Here is a 20,717-nt window from a genome sequence, read left to right as displayed (position 1 = left end):
TTTCATCCTTAGCATGTTGGTTATTGAATCATCATCCTAAGGTTGATCGTGCTACCTATTCCTTATTACTGGTGCACTTTTCAATCAATGAGTTAGGATAGTGTCAATCCTTACTTGTTTGATCATATCGTCTTGCCCTGAAAAGCAAGATTGTTCTCGAGCTTGGTAACATATCGGTGGTTCGTGGTTTTCCGAATGTCTTCTCGGAAGTAACACCAGGTTGTCACCTGACTATTATGTTGAGTTCGTGATCAAGTTGGTCTTCTTGTAAACCACCCTTTCTCCAAGAATCTGTGTTGGATACCCCGAGCGAGTTGGTTAGGCTAAACAACAACTTGGAGAGTTGGAAGATAAAAGCTTTGCCTAAACTTAGTTCATTTCCAAGGGATATTTTGTATGTGTGTTGAAGAAAGATGGTATTTTCATCTATTAACCCCCATGATCAGTTTATGGACCTATCATCTTATCCAATCTTTGATTTGAGTATGGGCTATCGTCAAATCAAATCAGAACCAACGATGTTCGTAATGTTGTATTACTCGTGGATTTTCCTCGAGCATACACCATTATATCTTTTGGGTCTGACCAATACTATCACCTTGTTCACATAGTTATGGAATTCCATCTCCATGGGCATCTGGATGAATTGTTGTTGAGCCCATCGACAACATCCTTATCTTGTCCATGATGCATGTTGAACATCTAAGCTAGTGTTGGAAGCTTTATAAGCATTATGTTCATGTTCTGTTCATGAAGCATAAGCTTGGATGAAAGGAGTGACTTTCTCGAATTCACGTGCACCTGATGTAAGTTGCTGCCGTGGATCCGAGAAAGATTGTTTTTGGTTCCTCTGGAATCGTCCCCAAGTTGGTCATGCACATGTGCGAAGTATTCTATGGTTTGGTAGGTTGGCCGCCTCCATTCTATATGTGTTCTTAGCACACCAAGCCACTGATTGACTTGTTCAAGGAGGAGAAGTCTATGCTTGGGATCTAATCCATGGACTTGCGTAAAGACTTCGAAACCCTTGATGAGGATTCCCACCTAAACTCGGTAGTGTTTTTATTGTAAGACTACCATGTGAGCATGTTTTGTCTGGGACAACGTGCTCACATGTGTGTAGCAGAACCAGCTCATGTTTTGGAGCCTGCTATCGTAGTTCATTTCCTGAGAATCTCGCAACGTCATCTTGTCGGTTTGTGTTGCAAACTTTCATTTTTCCTTCTAGACTCGATGAGTCTGGATTGTTCTGACACCAACCAGATCTGAATCTCTGGCAGATATGATGGTTGGAGCATTTTTCCAAGAGCTATAATATTGGCCTCTGTAACCGGTAAAGAGGATGTCGTGGCCAACACGTCCAGCCGGAAGACCTATTACTGTAGTATCTTGATTGAGTAAGTTGGCCACCTCCCCGTAAGGACTTCGTAGGATTTACTCCCTAGTTGTTCCTTATGGATTTTTGTGTTCCCGAAGTCCGACCTTTTACTTGATGTTCTAGATATCAAACCATAATTATCTATGGATTATGCTAGCACATCAAGGAGAACATTAGAAGTGGAGTGCTAAATGTCTCTCGGTCGATCGTCCAGATTTTGTTTCCTTGGCCTCGCTAGGGTGAAATCTGAGTTGATGCTATCTTCCTTTCCATCTGCATTGTCCATCGCTATTCATCATGGTAGTATGATGTGTCGCCAGGATCCTCGGCATGGATGTTGGTAAGACCCTGATGAATATGGAAATGCTCAAGTTCTCGAGGGCATGCTCAGACACTAGGTTATATCCTCGATATCAATTGGGATGTGCCTTCCGTTTGTCGAGTTGTATTATAACTCTAGTTTCCTTTCCAAACTGAGTATGTCATTCTTTCGAATTCGTTAAAATGATCGATTGTGATTTGCCTTAGGCTGGTATAAAAGAGTTTCAATGATCTCTGAATCAAAGGTAATTCTTTTTGCCACTTAAGGGGATATATCCATGAGTCACGATCCCTGAGGTGTCTCGATATGGTATCATGGCAACTCAACTCCTCGCTACGTTGACAACCGTTCACCACCCTCTTAGGTGTGGAATTGTTGTCTACCTAGTGAACCCTCATCATCTGTTCCACTCCATCCCTCTAGATGTGTGCTTCGTGTCTTAGTCTGAGAGATGGTTCTATGTCTCATGCCATGAGTTGATCCTGAGTTGTTCGGTCTTCGAGAAGATCAATTCTTCTAGAGTTTTCCTTTCCTCTTCTTGTCTTGATAGTTGGAGTTCTCAGAGGAAGACGTCGAGACAATGAGGGTGATCGAATCAATGTTCTTATGAAGGGCAACCTGGATCATGAAGATTGTGTTAGGTTGCGTTCCCCTTCGTCTTACCCTACGCTTGAATCTCGAGACGAGATTCTTGTTTAGTGGGGGTGAGTTGTCACATCCCTAATTCTGGTCTGACCTATGCCAGCTTCCATGTGTGCATCATGTTTAAATTCAAATGAAACTTGAATAATGTTCAAATATTTTGTAAGTTTGCATGTGACCTTGGACTAGCTCTCTGAGTTCATATAAAAAATTTACAGAAAGTTTTAAAATGGTTTAGTTTCCAAACTAAACCAAAACAAAATAATAGAAATAGAAAAGAAACAAAAGAGAGAGATAAGAAAGTTACCTAGCGCTTACCTGCAGCACAACCGGCCCAGCACTGTAGCTGACCGGTCCAGCCCAGCACCGCCTCCACCCTGTCGCCTTCCTCCTCGCGCCAGTAGGCAGAGGCGTGTCGCCTGCGCGCGCACCCACGGCCACCTCCTGCTTCCACCTCCTCCTGCCTCCCTGCTCAACTCCTCGACCACCTGGAGACGCCACGCAGCCCCTGGATCTCTCTCACTCTCTCCCGACCCTTTCCCCTTCTATGCTCTTTCTCCCTCTCACGCCCGAACGCCTCCGTCGCCGCCGCACACTGCCACCGCGCTCACCGGCCGTCCCTCGAGCAACCATCGTGCTCATCGGCTCCGCCTCGTCGTCCGCATCATCCCAGACGAGCCACGCATCCTCAGGCGTCCTGCAACATCGCCGCCATCATCGTCTTCTACCTTCGGCCGCCCAGATCTCCGGCGACCCTGCGCTGCCTCCGACGCTCCCCCGGCCTCGTCTCCGCCTCGAATGGATCCGCTGTGAGCCCCTGCTGCTTCTCCAGTGCTCGCCCCCTCCGTTCTCGCCCCCTCCGTTCTCGCCCCCTAGCCCCATCTCCCACCGCGGCCGAGAGCTTCTTGCCGCCGGCCATGGCGTAGCCGTGACCACAACCGCACAAGCTCGCAACCGAGCGCTTCACCGCACTCGCCGTGTTCCCAGGAGCCCGCAGCACCGCTCTGCACCTCCTGCCGTGCCTCCTAGCGACGACCCCGAGCTCGCTCGAGCTCCGGCAGCCGCCAACGTCGTCGCCGGCGTCTTTTCCGACCACCCCGAGCCCAAACACCACCACCACTCGACGCGGCAGCCCCCCAGCTCCACGTAGGTGCTCCCCGCGCGCCAAATAGGGCCCTGCAGCGAAATCCCGACTCCCTCCACCGCAGATTTGGTCGCCGGCGGCTAAACGCCGGTGGCTGACGTGGCACCATTATTTTAGGTGCTAATTATGTTTAGTTATTACCTGTGTCAATGACATGTGGGTCCCCGAGGATAATTAGGTTAGTCTAATTTTCTGTTAAGATTAGTACTAATCTGGGTGGACCCCACGTGTCAGCTTTGACTTTGGTCAAGTCAACGTTGACCGGTCCCACCTGTCATACACCCAAACCAGCCTGAGACACTGACGTATGGGTCCCACAGGTCAGGTTTGACCTGGCCGACCCAGTTGACCTGCTGACGTCACACCTATGTCATGCTGACGCAGTAACTTATTTTCTGGATTTATTCTTATATAGGAAATTCCAGAAAATGTTGCAAACTTCTAAAATTCATAGAAATTCAACCGTAACTCCAAATGAGATAAATTATATATGAAGAATGATCAGAAAAATCCAATCTATCCATCTGTACCATTTTCATGCATGTTAGAACAACTTATGACTACTGTTTAGGACAATTCAATTAAATGGCATGTAATAAATCACATATGGAGTTTGAATTTGAATCTTTGATTCAAACCAACTTCATTTAACCTGCTACTAGCTGCATTAGCTCAAAACACTAGCATGTTGCCATGTCATGATCATGCATCATATTGTGCATTGTATTGATTGTGTTCCTTCTTTGTTTGTCGGTGCTTGTCCCCTCTTAGTAGACGTGTACCGACGATGTGATCGATGACACCGATGAAGAGCTATATTATCCTCAGAAGTGCCAGGCAAGCAAAACCCCCTTGTTCATTTCGATACAATCCCACTCTCTCGCTCTTGCTCTATTTTACTGCATTAGGACAACAACGATACAACTGTTATTTGCTGTGGTAGTTGAACCCCTTTATCCTCTGCATGACCTGTCATTGCCACAGTAAATAGATGAAACCCACTAGCATTAGTAGGAGTTGTTTGAGCCCTGATGTGCCTACTCATTCATGCTTGTTGTCATGCCCGCTATTGCTTAGAGTTGTGTCAGGTCTGATTCATCGGGAATGAATCAGAGGCGTGTGAACATGTCCTACTGTTGAGAGCTAAGTGTGTGAACATGATTTGGTAAAGGTAGCCGTGAGAGGCCATGTAGGAGTACATGGTGGGTTGTCTCATTGCAGCCGTCCTCAGGAACTGAGTTCTGTGTTTGTGATCCATGACCAGCTACTACCACACATTGGAATGCTTAAGTGCCCCTCTCGACTTATTAATCAACTTGATCTCTGTCCAGGAGTTGCAACTAGTTTCTGGTGTTTGTAGGTAGTGTTAGTAGTCTACCAAGTGGCACCCGGTACAGGTGGACTTAGGACAGACTAGGCACAGTGGCCCGGTGTACCAAGTAGCACCCGGATGGTGGACTTGGGAACGCTGCACACATCGTTTGGGGCCGTGAGCGATACCCCGGCCGGATCTCCTTGTGTATGGAACCCGAATAGGCGATAAACCTGGACGAGATACTTGTGTGGTTACTCAGGTCGTGGCCGACACCCTCGCTGGGCTTCCGCTTGAAGGTTGCCGAGTACATGTCGTGTAAACGGCGGTAAGTGGTGAGAGCGTGTTGAAGAAGTACACCCCTGCAGGGTTAATATGATCTATTCGAATAGTCGTATCCGCGGAAAAGGACTTCTGGGTAGCCTGTACAGTTCATAGATAACTTGAAGTGGATCCTCTAAAATACGCAAGATAAGCGTGAGTGCTACGGATGGCGCTCTCGTAGGGAGACGGGAGCGGATCCATAGTGGTGTATTGATATGGTGAATATGTGGACTTGTGTGCGCCACCTCAAAAGAGTTACTTGCAGTCGTAGTTCAGGATAGCCACCGAGTCAAAGCTGGCTTGCTGCAGTTAAATCCCACCACCCCCTTTGTTGATAATGATGCATATGTAGATAGTTCTGATGTAAGTGTTGTTGGGTACATTTGTACTCACGTTGCTTAATTTATGTTTTTGCAGAGAGACTTCAGTCTCGCTAGTAGTACCGCGTGGACTTCGACGTTTAGCTTGTTACCTCAGCTATGATCTTGTGCCCTCGGCAGGATCTGGTAGATAGTCAGGCTTCTCAGCCTTTTTCATTTGTAGATGTCTGTACTCAGACATGTTAAGCTTCCGCATGTGCTTTGACTTGTATGCTCTGATTGTTGGGTCATGAGACCCATGATTGTACTATCTCCTCCTCGGAGCCTACTGAATAAAATACTTGAGTCGTAGAGTCATGTTGTGATGCCATGTTGTATTTGCACATATCGAGCATATTGTGTGTATGTTATTGAAATGCTTGGTATGTGTGGGATCTGACAACCTAGTTGTTTATCCTTGGTAGCCTCTCTTACCGGGAAATGTCTCCTAGTGTTTCCACTGAGCCATGGTAGCTTGCTACTGCTCCGGAACACTTAGGTTGGCCGGCATGTGTCCTTCTTCGTTCCTGTGTCTGTCCCCTCGGGGAAATGTCACGCGATGAATACCAGAGTCCTGTTAGACCGCTACAGCCCGGTTCACCGGAGTCCTGCTAGCCCAGTGCTACAGCCTGGATTCACTCGCTGATGACCGACACGATCGTTGTTGGGTCATGTATGCCTGTCCCTGTAAGTTAGTGCCACTTTGGGTTCACGACTAGCCATGTCAGCCTGGGTTCTTTGTCATATGAATGCTAGCGGCACTATCATATACGTGAGCCAAAAGGCGCAAACGGTCCCAGGCCAGGTAAGGTGGCACCCGTGGGAATACCGTGCGTGAGGCCGCAAAGTAATATGATGTGTACATGCTAGATCGGTGTGACTTAGGATCGGGGTCCTGACACTAGCTTCCCTCCAAGGAAGTGAACATGAGCATACATCCTCGTCTCCCAGAGTTGTGGTTATTCCTAACCCTAAGTCTCTACTTGTGGTTACTTGTCTTTTTTCACTTACGTACATCATATTGTGCTTGCCTACTTACGTGCTTGTGTTACTTGCTTAGTACTTAGTACTCACTTGCAATTGTTAGGCTCATCTTCATATTCCGCATTATTGCCTAAAATTGCTAAGTAATAATTAAAAATTTGTAATTGTACCTATTCACCCCCCCTCTAGGTCCATCTCGATCCTTTCAATTGGTATCAGAGCCTCGTGCTCTATTCTTGTGGCTTAACCGCACTAGAGCGAGATGAACCCGGATGGGACTCCCCTGGTTGTAGATCCTAAGGATAAAGGTGAGGCTTCCTCTGAAGGCAAGTCCTTTACGTCGGAGGATCTAGGATGGTCCCTTGCTAAGAAAAAAGAGGAGCATGATGCTTCTCTTGAGGCTTTGGTCCAAGTGATATTAGCCACGTTGTCCACGGTGCTTGCACCACTCTCGGGTGGTGCTGCTTCGAGGCCAACTGTGCCTACTCCATCACTTGGTCAACAACCTCCTAGCAATGAACACTCCAGTGTTCCTTGGCTTTATGCAAGACCTCAGGTTGAGAAACCAAGATATAACCCTCAAGGCAAACCTCCTTTACTTAGTGCCACTTCCGATTTTGCTTTGTGGAGAGTTGCTATGCAGGATCATCTTCGACATGGAAATGATAAAATGCTGGAGATCTTGGAGTATGGCTATCATGTGGTTGATCCAAAGAACCCCACACCAAGAGGTATAAGGAGAGGTATGGATAAAAAGCAAAGGAGACCATTCATACACATCACAAGTGCCAAGGAACTATGGGAAAGTGTTATACGATCCAAGGCTGGCACTTCTACGCTCCGGAGTGCTCAATATGAAATTGCCAAAGGGCAATTGCAAAACTTTTGTATGGAGAAAGGTGAAACCCCCAATCAACTCCATGAGCATCTCATGACTCTCACTGCCGATATTGAGTCATGTGAGTGTGACAAGACACAAGATGGATTCAACATGACTAAGAGGTTCCTTGTGGATAAGTTGCTTCATGATCTTGCTCCATATCACCATCAAATGGTGTGGGACATAAGGCAACATCATACCTTCAAGGAAATGACTACAGATGACATCGTATCCACCTTTCAACTATTTGAAGAGTAAAGGCTAATGCCACAAAACATCTTGCCATGCATGGTTTCCCATCATCAAAGATCAGTCTTGCATTGAAGGCCAAGCATGTACGTGAAGATGAACAAAGTGAAGAAGAAGAAGAAGACGATGATGATAGAGATGGTGATGAGATTGAATCCGACGAGGGCCCTTCATATGAAGAAATGGCTCTTTTTGTCAAGAAGTTTAGCGCGGGAAAATTCAAGGGAAGATTTCAAAAGAAGAAAGTAAGAAAATGCTACAACTGTGAAGAAACCAATCACTTCTCCAACAAGTGCCCTTATGAGAAGAAGAAGATAAACCAAGGTTTCCCAAGACCTTTCCCAAGAAGAAGTTGCCAAATCCTTTGAACTCCAAGCTCAAGAAGAGAGATGGAAAAGCAATGGTTGCTCAAGAAGAATCCGATCCGGATGATGTTAGTGGCGTTGCCAGAGTTGCTCAAGACTCTCAAAACACTTTGAGGTTAGTAAACAAGAGTGGTGATGTGGTCACTTACAACTACATGAAAGACTACAAGGGCAACACTCACAAGTGCCTAATGGCAAAGGCCGTGGTAGAAGATGGAGAGGACCAAATCTCTCCTGACAAGGTCAAGGTAACTCCACGATCAAATGCTCCTCTTTTCACTCCTTCCACTCCTAGTGATGAGTATCTTGATGCGGAGGATAGTTATGAGGATGATGATCTAAATGATCCTATGCTTGCTAAACTTAATAAGTTCATGTGCTCCCTCAAAGGAAAGAAGCTCACTATGTTTCGTATGCTTATAGAGATGGTGAGTAAGCACACCATCACCATTAAGGAACTCGAAACCCTCGTCACCGAGGAAAAGGAAAAATGTGAAATCCTTGAGCAGAAAGTCCAATATGAGGAAGCACGAAATGATTTACTATGCTTAAAAATTGGTGCAAATATTGATGTTCATACTAAAGATATTACCTCCTTGAAAAAGGCTATTGGCTCTTGTGAAGAGTTGATGAATGATAAAAGTAAGCTTGCGAAGTCTCATGCTTCTCTCTCTAAGGATTGTGAGCTTCTATCTGTGTCCCTCAAGACTAAGGAAGAAGAGCTCACCCTTCTTACAAAGAGTTTTGAGACGCTCAAACTTACTTATCTTGAAACTCTAGCTAAGGCTTACTCGTCTCCTATTATCAATGTTGATGCTTGTTCTACTAACTCTAGTAGTGATCTAGCATCTATTCTTGAGGAGAATCATTTTCTCAAGGCTCAAATCGAGAAAGGGCTCATGACATGTGCTCAAGGGAAAAAGAACCTTAATGAGGTGTTAAGCCAACACAATGAAGTGTTCTCCAAAGAGGGACTCGGGTTTGACCCAAGCACAAGCAAGAAGAAGACGTCCTCTCAAAAGTGCACCACCCCTTTAACAGAAAATTTTGTACGAGAAGGACACAAGGAGAAAGGTAAGGTCGCTAGTGGGAAGGCCACAAGGGGCATGCCCACTCTCAACAAGCCAAGAGAGTTCATGCCTCCATCCTATGTACTTCGTAAGACTAATGATGGAGAAGTTTATGCAAACTTTGTTGGTCCTCGAAATGCATTTCGGTTTTATGCTATTTGGGTCCGTAAGACCCTTGTGACTAAATTGAGAGGTCCCATTGCAAAATGGGTGCCTCTAACCAAGTAATAATTGTGTGTAGGTTGCCTTATCCAGTGGAGTAAAAATGGGTGATTGATAGTGGATGTACCAATCATATGACCGGAGATAGAAAATTGCTCTACGATTTCATGGAAGCTATTCAACCATTTATGAGCATTATGTTTGGTGGAGGATCAAAAGGACAGGTACTTGGGTTGGGGAAGGTGGCTATCACAAATGACATGTCTCTTGCAAATGTCATGCTTGTCCAATCCCTTAAATATCATTTGCTTTCTATTCGTCAATTGGCTTCTGTTGGTTATGATACACTATTTGGACTAACGGATGTGAAAGTCTTTAAGAGAGATACTCTCGAAGTGGCCTTTGATGGAGAGTTTGATGGCAACCTTTACACGGTTGATTTCTCGAAAGAGAGCACATTCCATGCAACTTGTCTAATGGCCAAGGCTGACAAGGGGTGGCTATGGCATCGCCGGCTAGCCCATGTCAGCATGAGGAATCTTCAAGATCTCTTAAAGGGTAATCACATCCTTGGACTAACAAATGACTCTTTTGAGAAAGATCGTGTGTGTAGTGCATGCATATCCGGGAAGCAACATCAATCAAAGCACCCACCCAAGAATATTGTGTCTACTTCAAGGCCTTTGGAGCTCCTTCATGTGGATCTCTTTGGGCCTCCTTCATGGGATAGTCTTGGTGGGAAAAAGTATGGACTTGTCATTGTTGATGATTACTCAAGATATACATGGGTGTTTTTCCTCAAGTCCAAGGACGAGACGAAGATCACCTTCATTGACTTTGCCAAGCAAGCACAACGCAAGTTTGACAAAGAAATCTTGGCAATAAGAAGTGACAATGGATCTGAGTTCAAAAACTATACCTTGGAGGAATTCCTTACTGATGAAGGGATTGAGCATCAATATTCAGCTCCATACACTCCTCAACAAAATGGTGTAGCCAAAAGGAAGAACCGCACCCTTGTGGAGATGGCAAGGTCCATGTTGGATGAATACAAGTCACCACATAGTTTTTGGGCCGAAGCTGTCAACACTGCATGCCATGCATCAAACCGACTTTTCCTCCACACTATATTGGAAAAGACTCCATATGAGCTTCTAACTGGAAACAAGCCAAATGTCAAGTACTTTCGTGTATTTGGGTGCAAATGTTTCATCCTCAACAAAAGAGAACGGTTAGGAAAATTTCAATCTAAAATGATTAGAGGGTATATTTGTTGGCTATGGATCAAACTCTCACGCCTATAGAGTCTACAACAAATCCAATGGATGTGTTGTAGTAACTTGTGACATGGTGTTTGATGAATTTAATGGCTCCCATGGGGAGGAAGTTGATCTAAGTGATGTAGGTGAAGAAGATTCTTCTCAAGACATTTTGACCATGGGTGTTGGTGCACTTCTTCCTATGGAACAAGAACCTCATGATGAAGAAGAAGAAGATGGAAGTCTCACACATCATCAAACTGCTTCAACTTCCATACTACCACAAGCTCCTATTGTTCAACCGATACCCTTAGCCCAAGTTGAAGAGAATGATCAAGTTCCTCTTCATGATAAGCTTCAAGAATAAGAACAAGAAAGTCCAATCATTGATGATGAACCTCAACAAATGCAATATGAACAAGAAGATCTTCCTCCACACATTAATGATCCATATGTTGAGAATGTGGATGATGGACATGAAATTGAACCTCGTGAAACCCTTACCTCCATTATGCCTCGAGTGGCCGGTCGTGTTGATGTTGACAAAATTCTCACCGGCATATCGGAAGGTAGAGTCACTCATAAACATTTGACAAACTTTTGTGCTCACTTCTCGTTTGTGTCTAGTATTGAGCCCCTCAAGGTACAAGATGCATCAATGGACAATGATTGGCTAGTTGCTATGCAAGAAGAGTTGAACAGTTTTGAACGCAACCAAGTGTGGTCATTAGTCAAGAGGCCATCGACCAAGCATAACGTCATTGGAACAAAATGGATTTTCAAGAACAAGCAAGATGAAAATGGTGTAATCATCGGCAACAAGGCAAGGTTAGTGGCACAAGGGTACCCACAAGTTGAAGGTTTGGACTTTTGTGAGACATTTGCCCCCGTTGCCCGTCTTGAATCCATTCGCATCTTACTTGCTTATGCCACTTTCAATGGTTTTACATTACATCAAATGGATGTGAAGAGTGCTTTCCTTAACGGTGCTCTACAAGAAGAAGTATATGTGTCACAACCACCCGGGTTCGTTGATCCCTTTCACAAAGACTATGTGTATAAACTTCATAAGGCTTTGTATGGCCTCAAACAAGCACCTCGTGCTTGGTATGATCATTTAAAGAAGTTTTTACTCGATGATGGTTTTGTGAGAGGGGTGATCGATCCCACTCTTTTTACTAAGAGGGACAAGGTGATTTGATCCTATGCCAAATATATGTAGATGACATAATTTTTGGTTCTCCTAAAATTCATTTATGCAAGAAGTTTGCGTCTTCAATGACCAAGAATTTTGAAATGTCACTCAATACGGATTTGAAGTTCTTTCTCGGATTTCAAATTCAACAATTTCAAGAAGGAATTTTCTTATCTCAAGCAAAGTACCTCAAGGATATCCTAGAGAAGTTTGGCATGTCTGATGCTAGTCCATGCAAGACACCCATGCCAACCAAAATTGCTCTCATTGAAGACACAAATGGTACTCCTTTCGAGCCATCTACTTACCGCTCTATGATTGGTTCATTGCTTTATCTTTGTGCATCTAGACCAGACATCATGTTCAGTGTATGCATGTGTGCTAGATTTCAAGCTTTCCCTATGGAAAGTCATCATAAGGCGGTTAAGCATATTCTTAGATACCTTGTTCACACCCCAAAGTTGGGCCTCTGGTACCCCAAGGATGCTAAGTTTGATCTCATTGGTTACAGGATGCGGATTGGGATGGAGACAAAGTGGATCGTAAGTCCACGTCCGGTGCATGTCAGTTTCTTGGACGCTCCTTGGTAAGTTGGTCTTCGAAGAAACAAAATTGTATTGCCCTCTCTACCGCAGAAGCTGAATACATTGGTGCCGCTAGTTGTGCAACTCAGTTATTATGGATGAGGCAAACTTTGAAGGATTACGGTATCACCTATAGACATGTGCCTCTTCTTTGTGATAATGAAAGTGCCATCAACATTGCTGAGAACCCCAAGGATCATCTCCGCACCAAGCACATTGATATTAGGTATCACTTCTTGAGAGATCATGTTGAGAAGGGTGATATTCACATTGATCACATTGGTACAGATTTGCAACTGGCGGATATTTTCACCAAACCCTTGGATGAAGCAAGGTTTTGTCGACTTAGGCGTGAACTTGGTATCTTGGAGCTTGACAATATTATGTGAAATCCAGTACCCATTCATGCATGAACTCAATGTCTTATCTTGATGTAGGCATATATATAGGGGGAGACACTCAACTCATGAGTACTCTCACTCTATGAAATGCATAAAAAGAACAAACACTCTCAAAGCTACCATAACATCTAAATATGGCGCTTTCCATGATGGAGTAGTGATTATGCACTCAAAGTTTCAATCTTTCCGTGTCATGTCACGTCTACTGATACATGGTGGCAGTAGCCACCACTTGTATCATTAGAACAATATTGAAGTGGTATATGGCTATTATTGATTGAGATAAGGGTACTAGTTATTACTTAATATGAAATTCTTACTATGGACGATACTCGTCTTCTCCTCGTCAAGACCAGCAGCACATACACTGGCACCTTACCTCTTGTCCATTTTATGGCGTCGGACGTCCGTGGTTACCGGACGTCCGTAAAATAATCTCTAGTCCCCTTAGCTAGTCTTGGCACCAGAACACCGGACATCCATAAAACTCCAGACGTCCGTAGTTTCTTCTCTGTTACACTCTGCACGGTCGTCCGGCCTATCCGGACGTCCGTAATATACTGTCGGGTGCCTTCATGCCGGACGTCCGAGGCTTCTGGTCGTCTGTAAAATCATCTCTGTCTTCTTCCTTTTTTGTTTCGGCCCTGACTCCGGTTGTCCGTTCCTCCCCGGTCGTCCGGTCTCCTATTCGACTCTGGTCGTCCGAAGGCTCTGGTCGTCCGGTCATTTTCATCGGCCCCTATATATAGTGCGCGATAGGGTTTCTAAACCGCTTCCTCATCTCCTCTTCACTATTCCCCACCGCCGCCGCTCCTACCTACTGGCCTCTCGCCGCGGCCGCACGACGCCGTGCCCCTCGCCGGGGCTCCTCTCCGCTCCGGATCCGCTCTGTGGCCTTGGTCCTCGCCGTGGCTCTGCTATCCTGCTTGGCCTCGTTCAAGCTCCGGCGGTCTCTCTCTATGCCGGTTGCGGGATTTGTTCCGGTCGCCGATCTCCTCCGTGTTCCTCACTTCAAGGTAGGCCATATCTTTTTCCCCTCATGAATCGACTCCTCGATCTATGGTGGGGTATTGATTTGTGTCCTTCTTCTCCCCTAGGGTCATGATGCCTAGGACCAAGCACTCCGCTCGCAAGTAAGTCGTCGGCGGGCCTACTCGTACGTCTCGTCGTGGTGGCTCTGATGACTCCCAGGAGAAGGCTCGTCCTCGGAAGCGTGCCGCCCATCCTCCCAGCTCGTCCAGTGCCTCCTCCTCGGAGGGGTCGGACTTTGAAGATGAACTTGAGGAGGTGGAACTGCCCCCGTTTGTGGGTGTTCGCGTCTCTGCACCCAAGCCGCGCACTCGTCGTCCAACCTTCATGCCTCCTCCTCCTATGGTGCAGCCCCACGGTGATGCTCGTCACATCTCACTTGAGCCTCCATTACCACTCGGCCGCCATGTTAAGCGTTTCAATGAGGCTCCCAAATCCTCGTATCTTAAATTGCGTCGCGATGTTGATCAATTTTCTGTTGCTAAGGATTCTCAGGATAGTCGCTTTCGCACTAATGTCCAAGCCGACATCTTTACCACTATTGTCATTCCAAAAGGCTTGTCACTCCCTGTCTGCATTGATCTAGAGCATATTCGCACTCATCCGGAGAAATATCCGGTAGCCATTGGGCTCATTGAGTCATCCAATCTAGCTGCTCCATTTGCATTTCAACATGATTTCAATCATGCTGCCATTCATCAATTCTATGCCACATGTTATTTTGTTCCGGATAACACTGTCAAATGGATGACCTCGGACACCGCACTCACAGCATCTTATGCTCAATTTGTCACTGCCCTTGGATTTCCTGACACTGGGTTCAAAATCCACAAGGACGATCCCAACCACAGGCCCAAGGGCATTGAGGTCTGTGCAGATCTTCTTAAACCTATACCAACTTTATCTAACATTGAAAAACAAATGGGTCTGAACCAAGTCTCCATTTGACACTTTCCTTTCAACATCATATATCAGTGTGTCGTTCGCACCATCTATCCCAAGATGGGTGACAAAGGCTCTTGCAGCAGCTATTGCATTGATCTCATGCATCGCCTTTTTGCGTCTCCCAAAGGTAATATAAATGTTCCACACTTTCTATGGCATGAGATCCGCCTTGCGAGCTTCCAGCACAAGAGGGCTTTTCCTCATGCCCGCTTTATTCAGGCTTTTATCGAGAGCGTAGCTCCTTTTTGCATTGTCCGCACTCATGTGCATGAGTGATGGGTCATTCCTGCTCACATGGCGGCTGATCATGTTCCTCCTCCTACTGCTACTGCTCGTCGCACCGTAGCTAGTGTTCCAGCTCATCATGTTCGTTCCCCTTCTAGTTCTATACCCTTTGGGCGCATTGCTCGCTTTCTTGGGAAGGCTCACTCTGCAATGATGAAGATGTGCACCTTTCATTTCTCCCAGCATCACGATGTTGTCACACGCATGGTTACTTCCAAGAACGCTCTGAAGGCTCGTCTGAGAGACTCCGGAGTGTATGATGTGAGTGGCGATGAACGCCTTCCTGACACGCCTCCTTCTGATTTTGGTTTCCCTTCGGGTCCTGAGTGGGCTGATTTCTTTGACAAGGCAGGTGGCAGTGGTGCTCATGATGATGATGATGATGATGAGGATGATCTCTGATGCTGTTATGTTTCTCCCTTGTCTTCTCACTTTTTGGATATTTGATGCCAAGGGAGTAGGCTCTATGCATGTAATCTAACTCATTGCTATGATTATGGATTATCTTGTATGAACTTATGTATGAGATTGTCGAAACATATGTTCTATGCTATGAGTTATAAGTCTATATTGAGTTTACTTCTTGAGTATCTTGTGTATGAGATTTAATTGCTTTGGTATCTTTTTGAGGGGGAGCCGTCTTCATGTTTAGTAGTCTCTATGGTATCGTTTTTAAGGGGGAGCTCACTCTTTACTCATTCTTGATTATTATTGTTGAGCTCCACAACAAATACTTTCGATTACTATTATGAGTGTGCATATGAGTTGTCATCAACTATCAAAAAGGGGGACATTGAAAGTGCAATCATGCCCTTAATTATTTTGATGTTGATGACAACACGTATGCTAGGGACTAATGATGTTTGTCAAGTATATCTCAGGATTATGTCTCAAAGACCGTGTGCATGGATCATGACTAGGGACAAAAAGCATATAACTCAAGAATGGATATACAAGACATTGACCTCATTTATGGTTTGTTCTTGAGTATAGGGATCCCGCACTATTAAGAGGGGATCGTTGGATCTAGTGAAAAACTTGCTCAAAATCCACTATTCCTATACTTTGCCTCCATATGTCCGGGTTCTACGGACGTCCGGTCCCTCTCAGCTGCCCGGACGTCTGGCTCCCTCCGATCGTCCGGTGTTCCTTTACAGAGTGTTCTTTACGGATATCCGGAACCCTCCGGACGTCCGGTACTTCCACAACAGAACCATTTTTACGGATTTCCGGACTCTGCGGTCGTCCGGGGTCCGGATGTCCGGCCCATATCGGACGTCTGTGTCCTGTGTACTGGGTCGTGGCTCACAGGTTCATAGCGGCCGGTCGTCCGATGACTGTCGGACGTCCGGACCTATTTGTGCCTCCAGACGTCCGATGTTCTCCGGACGTCCGACCTATCCCGTGCACTTATGTATCCCAAACGGTCACCTTTTCTCACCTACTATATATATGCCTTTCCCTTTGAGCTTACAAAGAACACTCCTCACTCTCTCTCTCATTCACCTACACCAAATCGTAGATTCCCAAGTGTTCTAGGAGCATTTGAGAGAAATTCTCCAATCAAGTGATAGATCCACTCCTTTCCCTTCTTTGCACTGAAGGAATTCGTGATTTGAGAAAGTTTTGAGCTTTCCCCCATCGTTCTTGTTACTCTTGGAGGTTGGAGACTCTTAGGCGGTAGGAGTCATTCGGAGAGGAATTGAACTTTGTGATTACCCTCGGAAAAATTTGTGAGGGTTTGGAGACCACCCCAAGGTCTACCACTAGTGATTGAGAAATGCCTCCGCGGTGTTGTCTCAAAGGGATAATAGGGTGAGCCTTCGTGGCGTTGATGTGCCTTCGTGGTAACATCCACCTCTCTAATGGTGACTAGGTTCCCTCAAAGGAAGTGAACATCGGCATACATCCTCGTCTACCGGAGTTGTGGTTATTCCTAATCCTAACTCTCTACTTATGGTTACTTGTCTATTTGCACTTACGTACATCATATTGTGCTTGCCTACTTACGTGCTTGGGTTACTTGCTTAGTACTTAGTACTCACTTGCAATTGTTAGGCTCATCTTCATATTCCGCATTATTGCCTAAAATTGCTAAGTAATAATTAAAAATTTGTAATTGTACCTATTCACCCCCTCTCTAGGTCCATCTCGATCCTTTCATCTTAGCATATAGTTCTCAAGTAATGAATCCACCCGGATCCAAAGGTATATCAAAGCCAATTTTAATTAACAATGATTTGTAATTTAGTAGTGAGCACAAAGTAAGATATATCAAGCAATGACGAAGTCTAACTCTCTTCCTATGCATCGGCATGTCATAAAAGAACAATTCATGACCACATAGTAAAGGCCAATGAATAGTATAAGCAGTGTCTTGCAATTTTATCATATTGGGAACATGGGGAGATGGAGATAAAGTTCCTCTCTCATAATAATTGCAAGTAGGAGCAGCAAGCACATGCGTATTATATCTATCAAAGTAATCATGTATAGTAGTAAAAAGCAACCTATCAATTTAATCCTTAATAAGCATAAACTTCTCTGATATAGTGTAGTCGGAAGACTTCAAAAAGATAATAGGACTATCATGCATGGGTGCAATAGCATCAATTTCATGTTTAATATAAGGAACTATAGCAAGTTCATCTCCATAAGCATAATTCATATTGGCATCTTGGCCGCAAGCATAGCAAGCATCATCAAAAAGGGATATTTCAAGAGAATCAATGAGATCATAGCAATCATCATAGCAATCTTCCTTCGGTAAGTATGAAGGGGAATTAAACAAGGTATGAGTTGAAGAATTACTCTCATTAGAAGGTGGGAACGGGTAGCTAATCCGCTCTTCCTCCTTTTGTTCTTCGCTCTCCTCGTCATCTTTTTCATCCAATGAGCTCACAGTTTCATCAATTTCTTTTTCCATAGACTCCTGCAAAATATTAGTCTCTTCTTGGACAACGGAAACTTTCTCAATAAATGCATCAATATCGGAATTGTATTCATAATTCTCATAACAATATTTAAGTATAGCAAAATTTTCAAGTCTATAAACTGAATCATCAAAATCATCAAACTCTTTAAACATAGATTCAATCTCATAAGCACCCATAAAAGCAACGAATTCTTCTATTCGTTCCACATCATAGTAATCATAGATACCATTAGCATAAGAAGCCAAGGTTTTATCATCATTAAATTTGCATGAAAAGGGAAGGTGTGGAGCCTTCATCCTAGAGCAACAAGTATAATCATATCTCAAGCATAGCTGACGAGCATACCAATGCAACATATAAATTTGATCCCATAATAGTTTCCCTTTTTGTGTCCAGCGATAATCCCTAAAGTATTCATGTTAATCCAACGTGTCTCCTCTAACATAATTGAATGGGGTTTTCTCAGGATTATCAAAGTAGTACACAATTTCTTTCACATAATGAGCATCGAGGGTTTTAGGTGGTTCACCATTGTCACAGCCCTAGAATATTGTTTGTAAATAGTTGCATCTTCATCCAGGCATCATATTTAAATTTCTGAAACATGAGTTGAGGATTGTTGGAAGCCTCAAAACCCTAAATAAAAGCAGGGCAAAAGAACCCTGGAAAATGCATTCAATGATTCCAAAATGGCCTTAACTAATGTTGGTTATATTTTGGCCAGGGTTTTACACCAAACCAAAAATAATGAACATTTTTGAGGAATATTTTGAGCATTGAATTTAAATCATATTCTATTTGAATTTGAAATTATATTCATAATATATGATGAATATATTTTCAAATGACCTGAGATATTTTTTGTATTTGTGAAAAAGTCCATTAAGTGACTTAAAATATCCAGGGGAGTTTTGGCACTGTTTTCAAATTGTTTGAATTTGAATTCAGTGGCAACTAAATAAGAAAAACAAAACAGAACAGAAATAAATAGAAAGAAAGAGGAAACCTACCTGGGCCACTTACCCGCAGCCTACCTGGCGCCACCAACCGGCCCAGCCGGCCCAGCCCATCTCCACCCCTCCCCTGTCGTCTTCCTCCCTCGCCAGAAGGACAGAGGCGAGGCGTGGCGCGCGCCCGAGAGGCCTCGGCCACCTCCTGCTTCCTCCTCGACGCCCGGAGACGCCACGCACCTCCCTGCCTCTCTTCCTCACTCTTCCGCGTCCTCATCCCCTCCCTCTGGACCGCTCCCCCTCCTCTGGCTCTCTCTTTCCCTCTCTCCCCTGTGATCCCCGAGCGCAGCCGTCGCCGCCGTTCGCTATAGCCGCAGCCACCAGCCCTCCCTTGCCCCTCCGCCAGTTCCATAAGCTCCGCCGCGTCGTCCTCGACCTCCTCGCTGAGCTACGCAACGCCGGACGCCCTGAAGCCTTGCCAGTGCCGCCGTTTCCGACCTCGGCCGCCGGAGATCCCCCTCGATGCTTCGCTCGCTCCGGTGCCTCCCCGAGCTCGCCGAGGCCACCGCTGCACCCGCTGTGAGCTCCTGTGTTGTTTCCCCCCTCTTCCCTGGCCCGATTTCTTCCTCTAACACCGATGCCGTCGCGGCCGAGAGCTTCTCGCCGCCGGCCATGGCGCAGCCGTGGCCATAGCCGCGCATGCCCACGACGGAGTGCTCCACCGTGCTCATAAAGCCCCCAGGAGCCCAACACACCAACCAGCTCCCCCTCCTGCGCACCGAAACGCCAAACCCGTGGGTGCCCGAACTCCGGCCGCCGCGGAAGTGCTCGTCGCCGTCGACTCAGGCCATCCCAACTGCTGTCACTGCTACCAGTAGATGCGCAAGAACGCCAGCAAGCCGTAGCAACAAACCGCGCTCAAAATGGAGCCCCGTAGCGTTTTTCCGAAACGCTCCGCCGTCGTTTTGGTCGCCGCCGGCGTAACTCCGGCGAGGGTGACGTGGCAGATTAATTCGGGCTAATGACGCACTTAGTCAACACCTAGTGACACTGACAGCAGGGCCCCACGCCTGGTCAAACCTCAGTTAGCGCTGGGTTTGACCGGGATTAGCTCCTGTGTCACTGACGTGTGGCCCCCACACGTCAGGTTTGACCTGGGGCGCCCAGTTGACCCTGCTGACGTCACCGTGACGTGGTGCTGACGCCATAATCATTTCTGGATTTAATATTATTCAGGAAATTCTAGAAAATTCCTAAAACTTCTAAAATTCATAGAAATTCAACCGTAACTCCAAATGAGATAAATTATATATGAAAAATTATCAGAAAAATTCAAGGAATCCATCTGTACCACTTTCATGCATGTTAGAACAACTTATAGCTGCTGTTTAGCACAAATCAATTAAATGGCATTTGTATAATCACATATGGAGTTTGAATTTGAATCTTGTATTCAAACCAACTTCATTTAATCTGTTGCTAGTTGCATTAGCTCAAAACACATTCATTTTGCCATGTCATGATCATGCATCATATTGTGCATTGCATTGATTGTGTTCCCTTCTGTGTTGCCGGTATTTGTCCCCTCTCGATAGACGTGATACCGATGATGTGATCGTTGACACTGATGAAGACTCAATGTTATCTTCAGAAGTGCCAGGCAAGCAAAACCCCCTTGTTCATTCTAATACAATCCTACTCTCTCGCTCCTGCTCTCTTTTACTGCATTAGGACAACACCGATTCATCTGTTACTTGCTGCGGTAGCTGAACCCCTTTATCCTTTGCATGACCTGTCATTGCCACAGTAAATAGATGAAACCCACTAGCATGAGTAGGAGTTGTTTGAGCCCTGATGTGCCTACTCATTCATGCTTGTTTGCATGACCTGACTCAACTCTAAGCAGTAGCAGGCATGACAACAAACATAAATGAGTAGGCAC

Source organism: Triticum dicoccoides, chromosome 3B, assembly GCF_002162155.2.
Source record: "Triticum dicoccoides isolate Atlit2015 ecotype Zavitan chromosome 3B, WEW_v2.0, whole genome shotgun sequence".
Classification (NCBI taxonomy): domain Eukaryota; kingdom Viridiplantae; phylum Streptophyta; class Magnoliopsida; order Poales; family Poaceae; genus Triticum; species Triticum dicoccoides.
The sequence above is the reverse complement of the archived record's forward strand: the minus strand, read 5'-3'. Positions refer to the sequence as shown.